Source organism: Panthera uncia, chromosome D1 (genome assembly GCF_023721935.1).
Source record: "Panthera uncia isolate 11264 chromosome D1, Puncia_PCG_1.0, whole genome shotgun sequence".
In the NCBI taxonomy this organism is placed as follows: domain Eukaryota; kingdom Metazoa; phylum Chordata; class Mammalia; order Carnivora; family Felidae; genus Panthera; species Panthera uncia.
Window position 1 is genome coordinate 55,753,613 of NC_064808.1, and position 4,776 is coordinate 55,758,388.

Genomic DNA, 4,776 nt, shown 5'->3' on the forward strand with positions numbered 1-4,776 from the left:
AATATCTGAAATGTTGCTGTCAGAAAAGAGATGTTTTATAAATGTAAAATATGTAAGTGGCTACATGTATATATGTATGTACGTGTATATATGTATATATATACACATATATATATGATTTTAAATTTTTTAGTAGCCACTTACATATTTTACATTTATAGAACATCTCTTTTTGGACAGCAACATTGCAGATACTCAGTACCATATTGTAGCCAATGACTAGTATTTGGACAGGACAGGTCCAAAGCTCATTTCTCCCAATTCTCAAGCTAATGCATTTTCTGTACAGAGCATGACCTTATTTTCTGTATCAGAAATAAGTGCCTTATAACATACATGGGCCATTTAAACATCGTATTTTGATTTAAAAAGAAATATCACTGGTGGTCCTGATGCATTTTGGGGAGGAGATTCTTCTAGATAAGCCCTTCCCAGAGACCCAACACTTCTGGAAACTCTACCAGTAGCTTACCAATGAACAGTTTTAAATGAGGATGGCTTTTTAGACATAAGATGCTAATTGCAATCGTTGAGATTTATATTTTTCTGAGAACAAGATTTTTGGCTAAAAGTTCTTTCAGAGAGTACATTACTAGAAAAGATCAAATTGGTGGCCCAGCTCTAGGAGATACAAGTTCTTACAATATGTATTAGCTTCACCCCTATCATAGAATCATTTTCTATTCTCCAAACACATTCATTCTTCCCTAGCTGTGTTCCTTTGGCCTAAAATAGCCTTCTCCATCTTGTTCATCTGGTTAATATCATGCTTTAAGATTCAGTTCAAATGCTACTTCTGTAAGGAATAAATCTCTAATCAATGACCCAAATTTCTTAAACCTTGAGTTCTTAAGAGATTTGAGATTTTTCTTTAAAGAAAGCCAGCCAGGGAACTTGGCTGGCTCAGTCAATAGAGTGTGTGGCACTTGATCTCAGGGTTGTAGGTTCGAGCCCCATGTTGGGTACAGAGATTACTTAAAAATAAAGTCTTAAAAAAAAAATAAAGAGATCCAGCCATTCCCAGATCTGCCTTGGAACAGCTTCAGAAAACTTGGGGTAGTGGAGATTTTGGAACCTGTACATTCCTGGCTAGGGCAAGGATATGGTCCCTGAGATGGAGGGTCCAGGACAAAATTCACTAAAAGGAAGGAGCAGAGTGAGGAGACAGGATCAGGTGTCCTGAGAAAATGTTTCTGGGAAGTGACAAATATGCAAGGTAGAGTGATGCAGTAAGAAGGGCAACAATTTTAGAGATCAGAGGCTTAAATCTGAGTCTAGTTGCTAACACTAAGCTGAATGACCTTAGGCAATACCTTTACCTCTTTGTATCTCAAATTTCTCACATGTAACTGAAGATAAAAACCTGTGTCTTGGAGAATTATTGTAAGAATTAAACGAGGTAATAAATTTTTAAAAAGCTTCTTTCTAGACCCAGTCCAGATGCCACCTTTTCTGCAATGCCTTCACTGAACCTTACAGAGGGAAATAGCTGCTGCTTTGACTAAACACTGGAGTATTTCTTCTCTCTTTCATGGCCGGAGCCCTTTCTAGCTCATAAGGTTACTAACAATCATGAAGGGGTTCCTTCAATGGCCCGTGAACCTCCACGTCTGGAAACATATCCAATTCACTGTTTCCTCTTCCACCTTTGGAATGCTCATAGGAAATCCCAATAAATGTGTGTGAGCCAAATGAAGAATATGATGTACTCCCAGGGCCCAGGAGTTTTTATACATATTTCTGATATCCCCGGCTATACTCTAAATTCCTTTAGAGGAAGGAGAACACCTATGGTGTTCATTTCTTTACTCCCATTACCTAACACAGCACCTGGCACATAATAGATTCCACAATTATCTGTGGAATGAGTGTTGTTGGTATCTCCTTTGGTTCAACACAGGGCACTGAATTTCCAAAAAGGATTGGATGCCCTTCCTAGGTGTTCACACAACATCTTATACTTCTAGTATAGTGCTTATCACTTTTCTTTGCTCCCTTTACCAACTTTTGCTCCCCTTACCAACTTCTCACCTGCCGTGGGACCTATGATACCTTATTCACCTATGTAATTCCAGAGCCTGGCACAGAACCTAGTATTCACTAAAAATGTGTTGGGAAGATGAATGGATTGATAGATGGATGGAAAAAGATCAATAGTGAGTCAGTCAATCTGTCTTTCGGTAATCTCTCTTGTGACCCACCACACCTATCTGCTACATAGGTGAATGAATGAATGAGTAAACAGCTGGCTGGGGAATGTTAGAGATGATGACTGTTGGGAAAAGACTCCAGTAACTTACAAAATATGAGAACCTTGTTTCTGATCTGCAGGGTACTTACTTGATCTTTGATCTTGGGAAAGACCCTTTGACTTCCTTTTTTTTTTGTTTCTTCACCTGTAAAATAGATATACTCTTTCTTAGCCTGTCATTCAGACCTCTTGTATTTTCTCATTAATTACATCTTAATGTGACCCTCTGCTCCAAAATGTGTCTCAGCTGGGGCCTAAAAAAAATACCAAAAAACTAAAGATCCCATAAATACAAAAAGACAGAAACATGGATGGGAAGGCGAAACAAGAGAGTAATTTTATGACGATGGGGTGGAGCTAGAGTGCTTAAATAAGTTGTGCAAGTCACAAATCAGGAAGGAAAGGATCATTTATACAATCACTAATGCAAAATAAATTTATACATGATAAAAACTGCAAAAACAGAGTTGGAAGATAAGACACTGTCTGGGAAAAGATATTTGGCATACATATACAAAGGATGAATCAGACTCAGACTTGTCGAGAGCATACAGACCTGGACACAACTAATCCTAGAAATTCCAGTTCCCTATGAAGAATACCAGGTAAGGAGGTGTGGATTTACAACTAGTGGGCTAGGAAGGGCACATAATCCCCACATTACATTGTCTAGAAAGTAACTCTAAAGCAAGTATGAACTTTACCTGGATGGTGGAAAAAAGAAAGTCCAAATTCCAGACTCAGAGGCCACCTGCTTAGTTAGCTTCAGCTACCTCGGGTCTCTATCTCAAACTTGAAGCAGCTAATCTCAGCCTAATTGTAAGGCCTCCCAGCTCCAACACACACAGAGTAATGGTGCTCATTTGCATACATGTGCCTTCCATTCCTTTGGCCTATGACACATCTGCCCCTCTTCTTTGCCTAGCTCACAGAGGCAACTTTACTGTATCTCCCACTCCTCATGTTGACCCTTCTCTGTGCTACCACCTCAGCCCACCTCTTAATGGAAACACTCCATCATGCTGTAGTATAATGGCCTGCTTACATGTCTGTTCCCCACTCCTCACACCCCCAATCCCAGGCTGTGTGAGCCCCTCAAAGGCCAGGCCTAGGTCCTACCTATATATTTATCCCCAGCACTTCATACAGGGTCTGGCCCATTGAAGGGATGCAATGATTGTTTACTGAACTAAACTGAACTATAAACACAATGCCAAGGAGGTCTTCATTCTGTCTGCAAAGAAGGAAAAACTAAGGATCAGGAAAGGTTTCACAGGGCAAGTGACATTAGAGCTGGGTCTTGAAAAATGAAAAGATGTAAAAGAGAAACAGTAAAAAGCTACAGGAGCATCTTCCTGGATTGCTTCACAGGTGAAGCAATCCCATCTAATATTATTTAGTGATAATTATTATCACATGTTAGCTTCACCAAGACAGGTGTTTAGCCCATTATTTAGAAATATATCCCCAGTTACCAAAACAGTGACTGCTAAATAGTAAGCACTCAGTAAGCATTTGTTCAATTATTCGGACACTTAATAGGGATTAATGGAGATAAAAACAAAAACAAGCGATGCAATGTAAGAGTTCATAGTATAATATAATCCCGTTATGTGATAACTCTAGGTCACTAGAGTAGACGTTCCAAGAGAGTAGGGAACAGGTCTGTCTTGATCCTCCAGTACCCCTTCTGAGCAATGTTGGTTCTCAATAAATATTTATGGAAAAGGTGAATAGAAATTATTTAACAAAAATGAACAGAAAATGTAGAATACTCTTACATCCTAAAACTATTAAAAGTAGAGTGGCAGAAGGAAAATACCACGCGTTTTGACTTCAAAAACCCCTGGCTTCTAAACCAGGTCCGGATACACGCTATTTGGCCTTGGTAAGTTTCTTACTTTCCTCATCTGACGGGGCTGTTAGTGGACTACCTGACAGGACGGATATAATAAATGCACACAGTACACAGCCTGGCAGACGGTGGATATTCCGCGAATGCGAGTTCCCTATAACACGAAAACGTTACTGACACCTAAGAGGACAGTACTAGAGAGAATAACCAGTAAGTGCTGTAACGGGGCTAGGAAGGACGAAGGAAGAGTCCTGCCGCCTCTTTGGAAACTCTTCTGGAGCAGAGGAGACTCTAACCCCTCACACAAACTAAGTTTCCAGCCTCACCTGCCTCCGTCGTCGCTTCCGCCTCCGAGGCGTCCGCGGAGGCCGCGTCCGGACAAGACGGGCTGCGCGCCCGCGACCCTCCCGGGAATCCCGGAGCCTCTCCACGGTGGCGCCTACCACTACCCTCTCCACCCCTTGGTAACCGCGCCTCTGCGGCAGGCCGCGTAGGCAGCAACCGGTGGGCGGAACTTCTAACTACTATAAGTCCCGGCAAGCCCCGCGGCCACTTCCGCTGCCACCGCACGTCAGCCAGCCCCGAACTACGGATCCCGATGGACTCTTGGCGGCGCGATACGCCGTCAGCTTCAGCCAATCGGCTTCGGACAAGTAGGAGGGGAGGGAGA

The 4,776-nt window shown here is 41.9% G+C and overlaps 1 protein-coding gene across 1 annotated transcript in view; it reads right to left on the reverse strand.

Moving 5' to 3' along the window:
* The window catches only part of XRRA1 (X-ray radiation resistance associated 1), a 62,313-nt gene extending 57,681 nt beyond the window's left edge, over positions 1-4,632 (reverse strand). Inside the window, exons 1-2 of the mRNA XM_049652222.1 lie at positions 4,433-4,632; positions 2,341-2,396 (exon numbers count right to left, since the gene is read on the reverse strand). The gene's annotated coding sequence lies outside the window, so the exon portion shown is untranslated. The remainder of the gene's footprint in view (positions 1-2,340; positions 2,397-4,432) is intronic.
* Between the last annotated feature and the right edge of the window lie 144 nt (positions 4,633-4,776).